This window comes from Oenanthe melanoleuca, chromosome 21, assembly GCF_029582105.1.
Source record: "Oenanthe melanoleuca isolate GR-GAL-2019-014 chromosome 21, OMel1.0, whole genome shotgun sequence".
NCBI lineage: Eukaryota > Metazoa > Chordata > Aves > Passeriformes > Muscicapidae > Oenanthe > Oenanthe melanoleuca.
The window spans coordinates 2412770-2428812 of NC_079354.1; the positions used below are offsets into that span (position 1 = coordinate 2412770).

General features: G+C 48.1%; 1 protein-coding gene across 2 annotated transcripts in view; it reads left to right on the forward strand.

Annotated features, from left to right (window-relative positions):
• Positions 1-4422: 4422 nt before the first annotated feature.
• Positions 4423-16043, forward strand: part of DISP3 (dispatched RND transporter family member 3) — a 34121-nt gene continuing 22500 nt past the window's right edge. Inside the window, exon 1 of one of the 2 annotated variants that reach the window (XM_056508163.1) lies at positions 4423-5176. The gene's annotated coding sequence lies outside the window, so the exon portion shown is untranslated. The remainder of the gene's footprint in view (positions 5177-16043) is intronic. The other variant, XM_056508164.1, reaches the window with a different exon arrangement.

Sequence of the window (16043 nt, forward strand, 5' to 3'; positions counted from 1 at the left end):
CCTACCTTTTGCCTTCTGGGTTTGAAGTTTTGGGGGTTTTATTATTGGAATGCCCTGACATTTCCTCAGTGTGACTGCTTCAAGATGTGTTCCCCCATTGGGATTTTGCATTCCTCAGAGAAATAATTTCTGAAATGCATCAGAAGACTCTGAGTGATTTGTATCTGTGACACACAGCAGCTGAGGGGACCTGAAACTTCTGCTGCCTGAAGGTGGGCAGCTGCTGGGGCATTTCTGCTCATGAAAACACAGCCAAGGAGCTCAGCTAACAGCTCTGTCTCCATGGCTGATGGGGAGCTCAGGGGCTGGTAATGGAATATGGCACTCTTTGCCTCTGCTTTACCAGCAGTAAAGCTCTCAGAGTGTTCTCTCTCTGGTGAGCAGTAAGTGAAGGTTAGTGCTGCTGACTTTTGGCCTTCTCGATGCGACCTTGTGGAGTGAACTTAGTTTCTAAATGCCAGATTGAGCAGCCTTCCTTCAGTGCAATACTTGGGAGCAAATGTGACTGGATGTGGAAGGAGGGAGGTGCAGGCTGTGGGTGGCACAGTGCAGCTCTGAAGGGTCAGGTTTAGAAATCACCAGCTAACCCTTCTGTATTCTATCACCATCTGCTGAAACCAGCTGGGGCAGTGATTCTTATCTCTGTGGGAGATATCCTCTGCTAATGGGCCAGCTGTTAAAAACCAGGTGGGGAAATGTTCTTTATCTTTTCCCACAGCCCATCCTCCCTCCAGGAGATATCTCCTGTTAATGGCCATTGAGTCCCAGGGCATGACTGATAAAATTCCATCATCCCACTGGGAGATGCTCCAGCCAGGGGGAGGAGCCAAACATTTCCTACCTGGATAAAAACTGAGATTTGGAACACCAAGGCAGCCTTTACCCACTGGTTTCCAGAGGACAAGAGCTGCCAGGATCACTGCTTCAACAAGACCACTTCATCTGCACTGCTTCTACCACCCTAACGGGGTGTCAGATTCTATTCTGACTCTGTCAGTGGTTTTCCTTTTGTTTGCATGTATTTTATTTTTCTCCTATTTTTTTTTTCCTGTTAAATTGTATTTCTGACTTGAAGTCTCTCACTGGTTTTGGTTTCAAAACCATCACAAGATAGGAAAAAAAGTAGGAAAAGTTGAGCACTATCTGCCACAGGAAAGCCCTGTTGAGCCCTGCAGGAAAACAGCTGCTCTGTTAGTTGTGCTGTCTTCTGTCTCAGAGTGGCTTGTAGTGGATAACCTCACCAGGAGGTACAGAAATGGCCTCATCTCCCACCTTCCCCTGTGTCCTCTGATGACCACAGAGGAAGGGATGTCTTATTCAAGGTCACACAATGAGTCTGTGGTAGAAGACAGCTGGGGACAAGAGCTTCCCAAGCCCCTGGCCTGCATCCACTGTGCATCCCTGGCATTGAGGCAGCTCTGCAAATCTCACATTCATTACAATACAATAAGGCTTTGTTGCATGGCTCTGGTTTTTTTGGGTTTTTTTACAATGTCTCTCAAACCCAAGACTGATTTGCATTTTAAACACCACCAGTTACAGCTCAGGAAAATGCTATTCAGCAGCTCTGGGAGCTCAGGAGTAAAGAACATATCTCAGTTTTTCTCTCCCTTTTTTTTTTTTTTTTTTTTTTTTGCCTGAAATATATTTTTGTCCTAATAGCACGATACTTATTGCTAATGTTTGTGTTGTGAATATTCATTACTACCCGGGGCTTCAAGACTCCAGTAGGAAGGAGAGCACAGGAGGCACTGTGATACTCCTGATACCCCTACACTCCACAGACAGAGCAGAGGCATCAGGGTGAGAAGGCTTGTTTGGCAAGGATGTGAGCTGTGGGATACTAATGCAGTTGGAAGCCTTTGGGGAATGCTGGTGAAAGTCCATTAAATAGTGCACTGAAAACCTTTTCAGCAAATAACTTCCATAAAACCATTAGCTTCTCTTAACTGCAAGGAAAAAGCTGAACACAGCAGGGGTTTAGGACACACACTGTCTCAACATCTCTTTTTTTCTCTATGACAATCTGCAGAAATTCCCAGCAAGCTTCAGGACTGGGGATACTCTTCCTGCCCTCAAAATTGTAGTGTTTTACCTGTCAGCAGTGGTGATTTAGGTTTCCACATGTGAATTTAATTAAAAGAGCCTTGCTGTCATGAGTGCCCACAGCAGCATCAGCTGTAGCTGCTTGCAGGGCTGGGACACCCTTCCCTTGTCCTGATGTGGCTGGAGGCTCCTGAGCTCACTTCTGTTCAGATGGTGCCATCTGGCTCTCATGAAATATATGAAAAATGTTACCCAATAAAAGAAGGGGGCTGGCTGTGTGTGTGCCTTTACCTCTGCTCTTTGGGGAAGCGATTGTTTCTGCATCTGGGAAATGTTTAACAGAATCTTTGAGAACTAGTGTTGCCTGAGTAAGAGATAATGGGCTGGCAATTAGAATTCAGTGGCCTGAATCAGTGGTAACTAGAAGATATTTTGCTTGGTCAGGACAGGGCTGAGGTTTATAAAAATACACAACACATAGAAATTTTATTCTGCATTGATAAGCAATCAGCATTTCAGAGAGAGGCCATAAATATAAGCAATAGGAGTGGCCAGTGGTGCCTGATCTTGGTGTGGAAGGTGCCTGTGCTGAGGCTGTGAGACATGAGTAAAGGGGAAGGAATTTTCCTTCAGTTTCCCAACTCCAAAAGGCATCCTTCAGGAACAGTGCTGAGGAGGGTTGGGGTGTGTGTCTGTGCACCTGGAGCTGTCAGGGTCAGGAACAGTGCTGAGGAGGGTCATGTTATACTGCCTGAGTGCTCAGAGCAGAGCTGCTGCTAACTCCTGCACTCTGCTGAGTGATTGATTGAGCACTGTCCTTCACATCAGCGTGGGCTGTGCTTGCAACATCAGCAAAGTTAGGAAAAGCAATTTTTCTCTTTACTGTATACTTGCAGTTTCCAATAAAATTGCAAACCCCACACCGGTCACCTTCTCTGCAGACACCTTTATCACTGGCAGAAGTCTACAAAGCTGGTGGAACGCATTTTTACTTCAGAAGCCTCATTAAATTTGCATTCCTTGGAGCCCCACAAGGAAGTTGATGGTCTGGCTTTGTCTGCTTCACTTCCTGTTCGCTTCGGGTGATGCATCAGAAAGAGCTTTTGACACAGCCTGCTTGGAGACAGACTCAGGTGATGGGCTTGTTTTATTGCACTGCTTTCTGTTTCTTACTGACTTGACAAATCTGTCTGAAAATAGATATTTTTCCTAAGCAGCATCAACACTTATGTAAGTGAGAATATAGGACAAAACAAGTTTAGGCTACATTACAGAGGTAATGTAGCCTGATTAAGAGCCATTACCACTGGATAGTTCAGCAATTTACTAACATAACCCTGCTCTTGCAGGAGTCCACATTACAGTGACAGGTCACTCCAGTACACAGGTCAAGGATGGGGGAACTATTGTTCTTTCTCTCTGCCTCCAAAGCCAGAAGAGCACAAAATAAATAAATACAAAACCACTGTATCCAGCACAGTAATTAGAGAACACTAAGCAAAGCTCCTGTACTCAGGGATGTCTTTCTCATAGATGGGACTGCATCTCCTGAAAGCCAAGGCAAGGGCAGGGCAAGCTAGATGACCAGTTGTGCACAATACCTTGCTCCATGAGAGGCAAGTATGAATGTATAAACGATTTGCCCTAGCACCCTAATTAATAATTGCTGCCTCCCATTAAATGATTTCTACTTAATTCAGGGATTGTTACCGCATATTTCTGCCACTTAACGCATATGGATATGTCCTGTATAGAGTATTTATCTAGCAGTGCAACAGAGGGACTCATGGCGAGTCCTTCCCAAAGCCCTGGCTCTAAGACGGGCTGGACCTGCAGCACCCACCGGCTGCTGCAAAAGTTTCCGTCCCAAGACGCGCCAGGTCTCGGGGTGGCGGCAGCGCCAGAGCCAGACCCCATCCCAGCCTGCCATCGAGCCATTGCCATCCCTGTCCGACCCAGGGCTCCCTCTGCGGGCGGGCAGGGCAGTCCCGCATCCCGGGGGGGACACCCGCAGCTCCGTCACCCGCCCTCGCCCGGCGGAGTGTCCCCGGGGCCGCTCCTCGGGGCCCTATCGGGGGTACCGAGTCCCGCCGGAGATACCGAGCCCTGCCGGCGGTACCGAGCCCTGCCGGCGGTACCTGGCCCCCCCGGCGGTACCGGGCCCCCCCGGCGGTACCGAGCCCTGCGGTGCCGCTGCCTTCCCACCGGGGCTGCTGCTCGGCGCCACCGCAGCGGGGCAGATGGGGCGGGGGCCGCGCACAGGACACGGTTCATATCCGTGGTTTATATCCGTGGTTTATGTCCGTGGTTTATATACACGGTTTGTATCCGCGGTTCATAGCGCGGCCACAGCGCCGCCCGCAGCCCGGCGGGGCGGCGGCAGCCCCGGAGCTCCGCACCGCACCGCATCACTCTGCTCTGCTCCGCATCCTTCTGCTCCACATCACTCCGCACCGCATCACTCTGCTCTGCTCCGCATCATTCTGCTCCACATCACTCCGCACCGCATCACTCTGCTCTGCTCCGCATCATTCTGCTCCGCACCGCTCCGCACCGCATCACTCTGCTCTGCTCCGCATCATTCTGCTCCACATCACTCCGCACCGCATCACTCTGCTCTGCTCCGCATCATTCTGCTCCACATCACTCCGCACCGCATCACTCTGCTCTGCTCCGCATCCTTCTGCTCCACATCACTCCGCACCGCATCACTCTGCTCTGCTCCGCATCCTTCTGCTCCACATCACTCCGCACCGCATCACTCTGCTCTGCTCCGCATCATTCTGCTCCGCACCGCTCCGCTCCCCGCACCGCATCACTCCGCTCCCCGCACCGCTCTGCACCGCACCATTCTGCTCCGCACCGCTCCGCATCTTTCCGAACAGCACCGCACCACTCTGCTCCCCTCCCCGCTCCGCTCCGCTCCCCGGCACAGCGCCGCTCGCCCGCCCGCCCTTCCGCCCACGGCGCTCGGCGGAGCGGCGTCAAAAGGCGGCGGCGGGGACGGGTCAGGGCTGCGGGAGCGACACCGCGGCTGTCGCTGGTGCTGCGGTGAGCCCCGGTACGGCGGGAGCCGGCGCTGCCCGGCATCGCTGCGAGCCCGCTGCTGCTGCCGCCCGGCGCGGCCGAGGTGAGTGATGCGCTCCGCGGCCCCGGGCAGAGATGCGCTCCGCGGCCCCGGGCAGGGATGCGCTCCGCGGCCCCGGGCAGAGATGCGCTCCGCGGTCCCGGGGGTCTGCGGGGTTTGGGGAGTCTCTGAGCACACCCCTCTGCCGCGATGCCATCTCCTCAGCGCTCGGTTCTGCCCGGGGGGTGACCTGGAGTATCGGTCGGGCTCCCGGGTCCCGCAGTGCTTAGACAAACACCGCTTACAATCGTGCCTTTTTTTTTTTTTTTTTTTTTTTTTTAATCCTCCCTTCACTCCCCTTTTCCTTTTTTCTTTCCCCCTGGGAATCCAGCAGCTAAATCCCTCGGTTGTGTGTTTAGCCAACTCTCCCTGGAAGCTGTGGATAGTTCATGAATATGCACAGGGAGATCGTTTCCCAGGAGGCTGCCTCTATAATGAGCTGATTGAGCTGCGCCTGCAGAAGGGCTGTTCTCCTGGGGGAAAAGTTGGGTGCCAGAACTGAGCAGCTTTGTGTCCCTGGCTACAGGGAGACTTGGCCAGCCTCCCTGAGGAGGAGCAGAATCAGGTGTTAGCAGGTCCAGCCAGGCAGGATCCCCATCTGTTGTGTGTCCAAAAGATATAAAGAGCATCACGTAACTAGCACACAGAAGGTAACCTTCTTGTTTTATACCAGCTCGTGTAGAAGTGGACTTTTCCTGTCTAAAAACACCACACCACTTAATAAGGACATTCATTGCTTAGCAACAGTCCCAACTCATCTTGGTCCCTGTGGTGGTCTCCAAAGATGTGCCAGTAAAACAGCCACTGTCCTGGAAGAAAGGATCTCTTCTGTTTTTCCCTTGGTGATGTGATGACCAAGCCAAAAGAGCAGGGCTGGTTGCTACTGCCCAAGTATTTAAGAGCACTTGAGAGGCTGGGAGCTAAGTGTAACTAAAAAACTCCAGGCCAGACACAGTAAGCTGGAAGTGGAACCCTCAGGCATGAGTGGGATCTTGCAGCTGCTGTGCTGCTGCATCCTGTGTCTTGGCACCTTTGTTTTGTGCACAGGTACAGCAGCATGCTGCTTAACAGCCTCCAGTTATGCAATTATTAGAATAGTGTTTTGACAGCTGTGCAGAGTCTGCTGGTGTTTAATGTAATAGACAAATAAATAAGTTCCTTTAAAATAAGCCTTTTAAAGGATGCATGCCCTCCTCTGCTGTGGTAAGACAGACTAGTTAACTGGGGTGAGGATTTGTGCTTTGGAAGAGCAATTCAAATGACAAATAAACACACAGACTTTTTGCTTACAAAGCCACATCCTGATACACATACAATTTTCTACCCTAGAAACTCAGGCTTTTAAGAACAATTTCCCCACGAAAATTTCTGTAAGCTTTTGAAACAAGCTGTCTGTTCTCATCAGAACAACTTTGCTTGGGGACAATATTTCTCCCTCTTTCTCACCAGTAACCTTGTGAAGTGCTGATAAAGATAGAATCCACAGCATCAGCTTCCTTTAATTGCTGTTTTAGACTGTGTATCTAGATGGAAACCTAGCAACACAACTATATAGGAGAGAGATGTTTCAATAGCTACACTTCTTTTATCACCCTGGATGCACCTTTAGAGGTTAGATTCATCAAGCTAGTCTCTTTACCCCTTGGAGCCACATAGCTTGATTTCCTATGCCTGGAATAAACCAGAACTGAGCTAGTGAAAAAGACAACAAGATGGAATGGAAATGCTTAATATGATAAAAGATCCATTCTTCCTTTCTTCCTGCTGCCCCTGTGAGTACCTGCAGTATTCCCGAGGGGAAGGTATTTCTCTACAGAGAGAGAATGCTGGTTTAACAGGAAAATGATTCAAGGAGAAACTGCCCATCAGCGTTTGTGTTTCACCTAGAGGCTCAAGGGGAATCTGAGGGACCAGTGGCCCAGACCAGCATGTCTGGACCAGCCCAGTCAGTGTCATGTGTGAGAACTGGGCTGACATTTGGGGAGAAGCATCAGCAATCATCCAATCTCCAATTGCCCACGGTGGTGACAACTGTGATTCAGTTTCTGCAATGTACAGGGCAAATTCATCCTCAGGGGTGGAAAAAACCCAACCACAACCCCAACCACAAGTTGAAGTCACTGATGCTCTGTCCAGATTTCCCTGACTGGCTATAGTGTAGTGTTTTTAGCTATATTGACACCCTTGTTGTGCACAGTCTCCTTGCCATAGAATAAGGCACTGACAGGGAGTCAGGATGACAATATCTGACTGCCTCTGTGTGATTTGGGGACACATAAATGAGGGATTTCACACTGGTGAAAATGCTGTTAGTTTTTAGATGTTCGGGGGAAATGTGTTTGCTAGGTGCTAAAAATTCCCTCAATACCTAGTGTGTCCTTGGCTGTACCTCCCAAGATCTTGTATTTTTTCAGCATTAATGAATTAAACATCACAAATGCCTTTGTCACACCAACAGAAGAAGCAGTTAAGTTACAGGAAAACTCTGACCCCTTCTGTATCTGTCACTCCTGAACTGCAAATGAAGTGTTAACAATCCTGCAGGAGTTTATGGGGTGGCTGTGATGTGTGTGTTTGTGTAATCAAACCACATGAAAGTGACAGGATGGTGCGTTTCTCTTCGGCACAGGGAGAGGGTATGCACACGGTGTTAACATTTTGCTTCCAAAAAAGCCACAGCACATCTGTAATCCTCTCCTGCTGCCAGTGCTCCGAGATAAGTGCTGCTTATACAGAGACTTGCCTGCTGGGTATGGGCACTTAATAAATAAGCTTGAGTGAAACTAGAGCAGGATAGAACTTCATACCCTGGTGCATACAGAAAATCTGGATAAGCTGTGATTTTTATTCCTGAAGTTTGAACGGGTTCTTCTGTGAGTCCCAGGGTCTCTGGGTAATGCTGCTGTGGTCTCTGTGCATGCCAACACGCAGTAAATCCTGGCAAGATGCTCTCCAGCACGTAGGATTTAGCATACAATTGGTTTAATCCTCTAATCTTATCAAGCACTAACGTAAATGAGAACTGAACAGACGAGTTAATTCTAAAAAATCAAATCCCATTATATTTCTCAGTGTATTGCAAAATATTTCTCCTTTTACTTTCCTGATTGGCTTATTTTTTAAATCCATTGTTTGTTTAGAGGTATCAGACAGTAGGTTTGGGTTTAGCGGTGAAAGGTACAGGTAATCGGCTCTCCTGTGATGCGAGTTTATCTGCGGTTTGAACAGCTGGAGGGGATTTCAGGATCAGAGCAAGTGGTGTGGCCTGAGAGCCTGGTGACTGCGAGCTTGCAGAGGAAGGAGTTTCTGAGTGCTTCTTACCTCCTCGGCCGCAGCAGTCCTGGGCACTTTTTATCGCTTTTGTGCCAGTCAAGAAGAGCAGATGTCCTTCGGTTTTCTTTTCCACACACCTCGCCGCTTCTCTCTCTTTAGAGAGGTAAGCAATCCTCACAAGGCATGTGTGAAAACCATCCTTCGGCTCTGGGAATGTGTTCTCAGACCTCGTGATGAAGCTGAGCAATGAAATATTAGTTTCTAGAACTCAATCTCCTGCGGTGATGCCGCAGAACCGGCTATCTCTTTAAATGATTGATTTCACACCGATTTACTGAGTTCATTTATCTTGTAGCTTTACTCAGGTGAATTATTTTTTTCAGTTTTGTCCTTACCAATGCCTTTGCTAAGGGCTGGATCTCCTCTCCTCTCCTCTCCTCTCCTCTCCTCTCCTCTCCTCTCCTCTCCTCTCCTCTCCTCTCCTCTCCTCTCCTCTCCTCTCCTCTCCTCTCCTCTCCTCTCCTCTCCTCTCCTCTCCTCTCCTCTCATCACCCCATTTCATGAATAGCTCTGCTGCATTCAGTGACACTGTTAAAGGCCGTGGTGCCTGTGACTCAGACTAATGCAAGTCAATTTAAAGGACAGATTAAGCGCAGTGTGAGTATGGATTGCAGTGTCTGGCCCGTAATGAATAATTCAGGAGTATGGAGGAGACAGAGTAAGAGTTAAGTGCTTAATCCAGCTCTAGGTGAAGTCGGCAAAAGACTTTCCATTGACCCCCATCCAGGATACATTTCAGCAAAGCTTAACTATGTGTGAGTTTGTAAATTGTCCCATTGGTAGCAGAGTGCTGCAGGCGTGAGCTTCAGCAGCTCTCTGCATTAGCACCCAGCTCAATGTTATTTACGACTCTCCTGCCTGCTACGCTGTCATTATCCAAGGGAAGCTTTCTGAGGTCTGAGCGCGGCTACTGAGCCACGCTTCTTTAGCATTGAAAACCAGAAAAGATTAATAACTGGAGTGGCACACAATTAACAGAAGAAAATATAGACATAAAAAGGTGGAAAAACAAGCTTCAGAGGTGAAATTTTGGCTGCTTAGAGCCGGAATTCTGCCCTCTTTCTGCAAGAACAAGGTGATAGGGACCCACCACAACTGGGCACTGAGCCTTTCACAGCTCAGGAGTCCACTTGAACCTGCTCTGAGGGTGATCCACCTTCCTGGGGTGAATTGAACCCCCAGGGACTGAACTGCCCCTGGAAGATCTGATGTGGGAATGGCAGAGCAGTTCTGCTGGAGGGAACCAGAGCATGCTCTGCACCTGCAGCTCTAGTGTTCAGGTATGGGTCTCTAGCACCTGGGAATTCTGTCCTTCCAGCTGCTCCAGAAGGATTTACTGTCCCATAAAAGTTCAGTTCAGCACAGCCACTAGCAGTGCTGGTTTCTTTTCCTGGCAGCAGCATCATCGACCTGGAGAGGCAGGGCGTCTCCTCCTTCTGCTTGTAACTCAGAATATAAAATTCCAATGTACCCTGTGCCTTTGTTCTGAGCCTGCAGATTCTGGCAGTACCACAGGCTTTGCTGTCCTGTGGGAAGGCAAGCACACCCACAGCAGAGCAGGGCACCCCAGAGAGAGGCTGTCTCCTGCACTCAAATTAAGGCTTCACAGATACCTCACCCTTTTTTCCTGTTTTTGAGTTCTCTCTGCTTGCTGGGAGAAGTGGTTTGGAGGACAAGGCTGGGATATTTTCCCTGCCATCTGCCTTGAAGGCAGCAAGCTTGAAAGTTGGCACAGTTACTTCCTGATCTTTGCCAAGCTCTGTTAATACAGAACAGCTTCTCCTGAATAGAAGGCAGTTCATGTTTCATAAATAGTGGAGAAAGAGGAGAGGCCAGTGTGTTTCAAGGGGTTGAAAGACACACTGGCAGTCATCTGATTCTTGAGCTGCTGCTGGCCTTGACTCTCTGCTGCTTTATGGGGGGAGATTTAGGGGTGAGCATCATTTTTCTGCCTGGACTTGAAGGTGTGAATGCTTTTGGGGCATGGTTCTGCAGCTGCATCTCACTTGCAGTCATGTCACTGAAGTGATTTGCATTTATTACTGGGAATATTACCTGGGATCTCCCTGCTAAGCTAACTACATGAATAAACTTCTTTGGGCTTCAAGGGCATCCTGTCTGATGCTGCCACAGACTTTCTTCCCTTCTCACTTTTGCATAGCAGAAATCTCTTTGACTTGAACAAAGAGGAATGTTCTGGGAGATCTCTAGTTTTACTCTGAGATCACTGGGCTGATGTTGGACTAGCAAGTCACAGGGTCTCTGTGTCACTGTTGAATGGCACCACTGCTGCTCCTCCTTTGGCAGCTAAAGCTGAATGATGTTAGCTGTAACTTGCTTGGTCTGTATTTAGCTTCTGTGAAAGTCAGCAAAAGTAACAGATGAATTCCATCAGAGATGAAGCTTGACTGTGGAACCTTGCTTAATTCATTTGTGGACTTGCATATAATCCTACCTATTTCCCTAGAGGAATAAGGAATTGGATCTGGTAGGTGTTTGCAAAGGGTTTATGCAATCTCTGATATATGATGCACAAAGCATTCTTTGCTCCTAGGGGCATGTTGACTTGTTTCTTGGCTCTGTGTTACACCCAGGAGCTGAGAATGAACTGCTTGGGAGGTGTATTTAAATATTTGGAGACAATTTGGGAAAAAAAAAACCCACAAAACAATACCTAACCCTTCTACTGCTTGGGGTACTGCTGCACATGCAGCACACTTGATTCCCTGAATCCAACAAGTTCTCTCTGTTCCTCCTTTCAACAAGGGGAATGAATTACTGGAGGAACTGGGGCTGCAGACTCAGGTTTGAACTAGAGCCCAGTGGGGCATTTTAACCATGCTTGAGAAATGCCCAAAGCAACCCTGACTCCTGCTTATAAACCAAACCTGGCCAAATCCTCTGTCTTCACATTTCCATTGCCACCACTTTCCCTCCACCTCCTCCCTTGCACATCCTCCCACTTGCTCTGCAGCTGAAACTCGTGCACCAGGTTTAATATCCAAGCAAATTTTTATAGCTGGGTTGAAATGGGGAGGTGGACAGGCCCACAAAAGCATGAAAGTGACTCAGTAACACAGTGGGCTCCATTTAAAATGGGAGTCTGGACAATATAGGCATCAGCTTGTTTTTAAAGCTAAATTTACTTTGCCTGAAAGCTCAGACTAGTTCTTGGACTTCACAGCTAGACAATCTGAGTACATAAATTATTGAAGGGGCTTTTATAGGGTTAGGGTGCCTTAGAAAATGAACCAATTATATTAAGGATTGAAAACTATCCAACTACTTAAAGGTTTTAAGTAAGAAGTGACCAGTTACTTAAAGGACTGAGAAAGGAAAAATTAGAGCACAAAGAGAAAATGTGGGGGTCTGCAGAAGGGGGTGAGATACTTCTAGCATTGGTTATTCTAAGGAAGCAATTTCTTATCTAAGGGATGATTTTCCAGAGGGAAAAGAAAAGGGATTCAGCTCCTTCCACACTTGGACCATGCTGAAAGCTCCTTCTGCTGGACTTGCCATCCAGACTGGCCTGGACATCCAGAGTCTCTGGAGGTGTTTCTCAGTGGAGTGTCTCACAATGTATATGCTGCAAGCCACTTCTTCCCACATCCAAACTGAATTTATGTCCATCCCTTCTCTTTCTCCCTATCCTAACCCTTGGATCTCAGCTCTGTCCCTCCACACAGGGCTCAGGGATGGGCAGCAAGCTGGCAGCTGATCTGTGGTGGTCTCTGGGCCATTGCATGCTTGTTCTGCTGTCAATGTACTTGTGCACAGAGCGTGGCAGAAAAGCTGCAGCATCGTGGGGAGCTATAAAACACCAGTCTGTGACAACTGCAAACAAGATATATCAGCAGGTAAATGTTTCATCCCCTGTGGCAGTGCTTATGCCAAAGAAGCAAAGCTTCATTCCTGTAAATCTGCTGTCTGGAACCAATTCCTTGGTGCAAGTTTCCTCACAGTAACTGCAGGGTTCATAGCATGGGTTTGTGTGTAAAGTGGCACAGGAAAGCATCTGGCCTTGATTAGATTCCAATAACAGAGACTCTGCTGTAAGCAGCAGACAAATAAGATTTTGATGACGTTTCCTTTACAGACCTCTTGCAGTCCCTTTTATTTCTGACGTGGTGTGGGAGACAGAATTCCTTCTGGATCCAAATCTTGGCTTATATGCAGCTAAATTCATTCCTGCATGCACACCAACCTGCCTACACACTCATTTATTTGGTTATGTTGCAGATCCTGGTACTGCTTGCATTTCCATTTCTTTGGCTGATTTGGGAAGTGCTTGCAGTGACTTTCCTCTTGTACTCTGCTAACAGCCTGGTTTCCAGAGGGCCAGACACAGCTCCACATCCACACAAAGCTGCAGAGCGAGTCCCTTTGAAAATCAATTTACAAATGTCTTTGCAAAAATAGCCTGTGTTTCCTTGTGAAGGGGAATCCCAGGAGTCTTTTGAACAAGGCATGTTGTAAAAGAATGGAGGTCTCAAACTCCAAAACAGAGAGCAATTCAGAGCAGATGATGTGCTTTGCCTCAGGAAAGCTGGAAAAACTAACAGTAGAGCCACAAATATTTCTTTCATTTTTGTGTTTTAACTGCAGGACTTGGTCCTTAGAGATAGCACAAGTAGCATCTCAGCCTGTGAACATCTGTCTGAAAGTGGGATGCAGTAAGAAACTGGGAACAATTGGCTGAAATGCTTTGATTTGGCAGTTCTTGTCCATTTGGATTGGCTGGTTGCCACTCCTGAGTAGCTCCTGTGAAAAATCTGCATATTTGGTGATAGAAGGGTAATAAGGACAAGGGTGATGTTTGCCTCTTTCTGAACTGCTTCAGATCACAGACCTCCAGCTCTGTGCTGGGGAGGAGGAGAAGAGAGCAGAGCAGAGGGACATTACTGCTGTCTCAGCTCGGTTCTGGTGGCCTAAATCTGCATCCTGGAGATGTGGCTTCCCTGGAAGCTTCTGGCAGCTTTTGCAAGCAACATTTCCCTCCCTTGCACAGTGACTAATAGGAACCAGCTCATGGTGTCTCTTGTTTGTGCTAGGAAGCATCCTGGACTTTCTCTGAGATGAATGTGCCATTAAAGCCTGTTTGCTTATTCTGAGACCCTGCCCCATCCTCTGCTAATGGTCTACAGGGCAGTGCTCATTGAGCTGTAGTAATATTTAATGTGAGTTTCTGCATGGCTGGTGCAGCTGGCAGTAAGCTTGAACTCATTGTACTGGCAGGGGATCTGCCAACCTGCAGCTCAGGCACTGAGGCAGCTTGTCCTGTCTGCACATCTTCCCCTCAAGAAGTTTCCCTTCTGTTCTGGAAAACCTCGTGCCTGCCCAGGTCCTGCTCCTGACCAGTGAGCTGTGTGGCACTTGGGGCTCTTCAGCCTCTGGATATTGCACATCTGCTTCCAGATTTCTCACTGATTCTTGGAGGATGAAATAGCAGTGCTAATTAATCTAATTGCACAAGCACTGGGTTTTCATGGGAGGAGAGCAGGTAGCTGCATCTGTTTGGGAGAGAGACAGAAGTGTGGGAGGTAAGAAAGACATAGCTGCTCAGATCCCACTTTTCAGGCTGCTGAAAGCCCCCAGCCACAAGCTGCTTTGTGAGTCTCTCCTGATCCAGTAATAAATTCTTCATGGGTCACTAGAAAGCATGGTTTGCTGCAGTTATTCTCACTCATCTGTAGTGATGAGAATTCTCACTCAGAAATTCCCCCCAGAATTCACCCTCATGTTCTGAGGAATAGGAGGCTGTGTCTGTGCCACAGATGAGCTCAGCTCAGTTAATGGAGCTGGAATGGTGCACAAGTACTTCAGTATTCCTGCTGCTCCCTCATTTGGGAGAGTGCTACAAATCCCCCACTCTTCTCATGCTGGTGGAAAAAGCCCTGCTGAAAAAGTGAATGTGACTGAAATACTGTGAGAGCTGTGTCCTCACCACACATTGCAGCCTTCCAGCCCTCCTCTTCCAAACCTGGCATTTTCTGATGTTAGTAAATTGTGGCAGTGAAAAATATGACCTTTAGATCCATTAGATCAAAGTGGGTGACACCTGGAGTGAGACACTGTGACCTGCACGACTCCACACGTCCAGATGGGACTTTGTGCCTGTTCCTCCTCTTTCTGGGAGGTCAGAGCACAACAAGCAGAGCTGGCTAAGTACACTCTTCAGATGGAGCACTTGTAAAATTTTCTTTTAACCTCATAGTACTTTTTAAGTTGGAGTGGCAAGAACTGGAGCTGAAACAGCTGCCTGTGCTGTGGTTGGCAAGGAAGTCTGGCAGCACAGGTTGGAATTCCTGCCTTACCTCTCATATTGCTGCCAACAGAACCACAGTCAGCAAAGCCTCCTCTGCTGAGAGAACCTGCTCAGATGGAAGGTGAGGAAGAAGATTTCCTCCTCTTTCTCAGTGATGAACTTGCAGCTTATGTGAATAATGTGCCTTTAGGAGAGGGTGTTTTGATCATTCCCAGAAGCAGTGTGCACACCAGCAGGGAGCTGCTGGAGCACTGCACGTGGATGAGGCTGCACAGCCTTGGCTGTGTCCTTCCTCCCACTGCAAGGGGTGGGTGTGGGAAAGGGTCCAGAGGCTGCAAGGGAATCCTGCAGATGAGCACAGAGTGGTGTCAGTCCTGGTGGTTAACATAAACAGGGGAGGCTGAGCACAGGGTAGAATCATAAATGACTAAATGAATGAATGGTAGGCACTGCCAGCAGGATCTGGCTTTCCTTTCCAGGGTGACAGTGATGTGTAAATCTGGAGTGTATCTGTAAAACAGCAGCACACAAGCTTTGGGGTTGGCAGTTTATTCCATTGGCTTGGGAACTGGTGATTCCCTTCTGTGGTCTGACACTCCTTCCTGGAGTGACACTTCATGGGATTGTAATGCAAGGCCCTGGTTTGTGGCAGCCATCTACATTTAATGATCTGTAAAGGCTTTGCTCTCAGCACAGGTGCTTAGGGGGAGATGCTGGAGTGTGGGAATCCACATAACTTTGACAAGCTTGTTTCTCTGGGCCCTGGCAGGTGGGATCCAGGGTGCTTTTGAAATCTGTCAAGGCACCCAAAGACACCTCTCTGAGCCAGAAACAATCCCTTTACTTAGCAGCAGCAACTGGCTGGGGTTTAGACAAAATCTAAGTAATTTTTTGTAGTGGTTAGGTAAGTCATATCTGAAGCATATCAGAGCCTCAGATTGCTTGGTACCTGTTTGCAGGAACTTGGAAGTGCTACATGTCTGAGTGACAGCAGAGCTTATCACCAGCACAAGCAAGTAACTTGAGTATTAAGCATGGCACAGGGCTGAGAGGCATGTTCAGTGAGATTATAACCAAGACACTGCTTCTGACACCTACAATCATTAGTTACAATAACCAGAAGCAAATTATTTTATCAGGAAATTAATTTTCTTTGGCAGTGACAAGCATGTTAGGGAAGTGCTCAAGCAGGTATACCTCTGCAGCAATCCTAGGATGTCAGTAAGAATCTCCTATATTACAAAAATTGTTTTTCCCTCCCTTCTAGTCTTG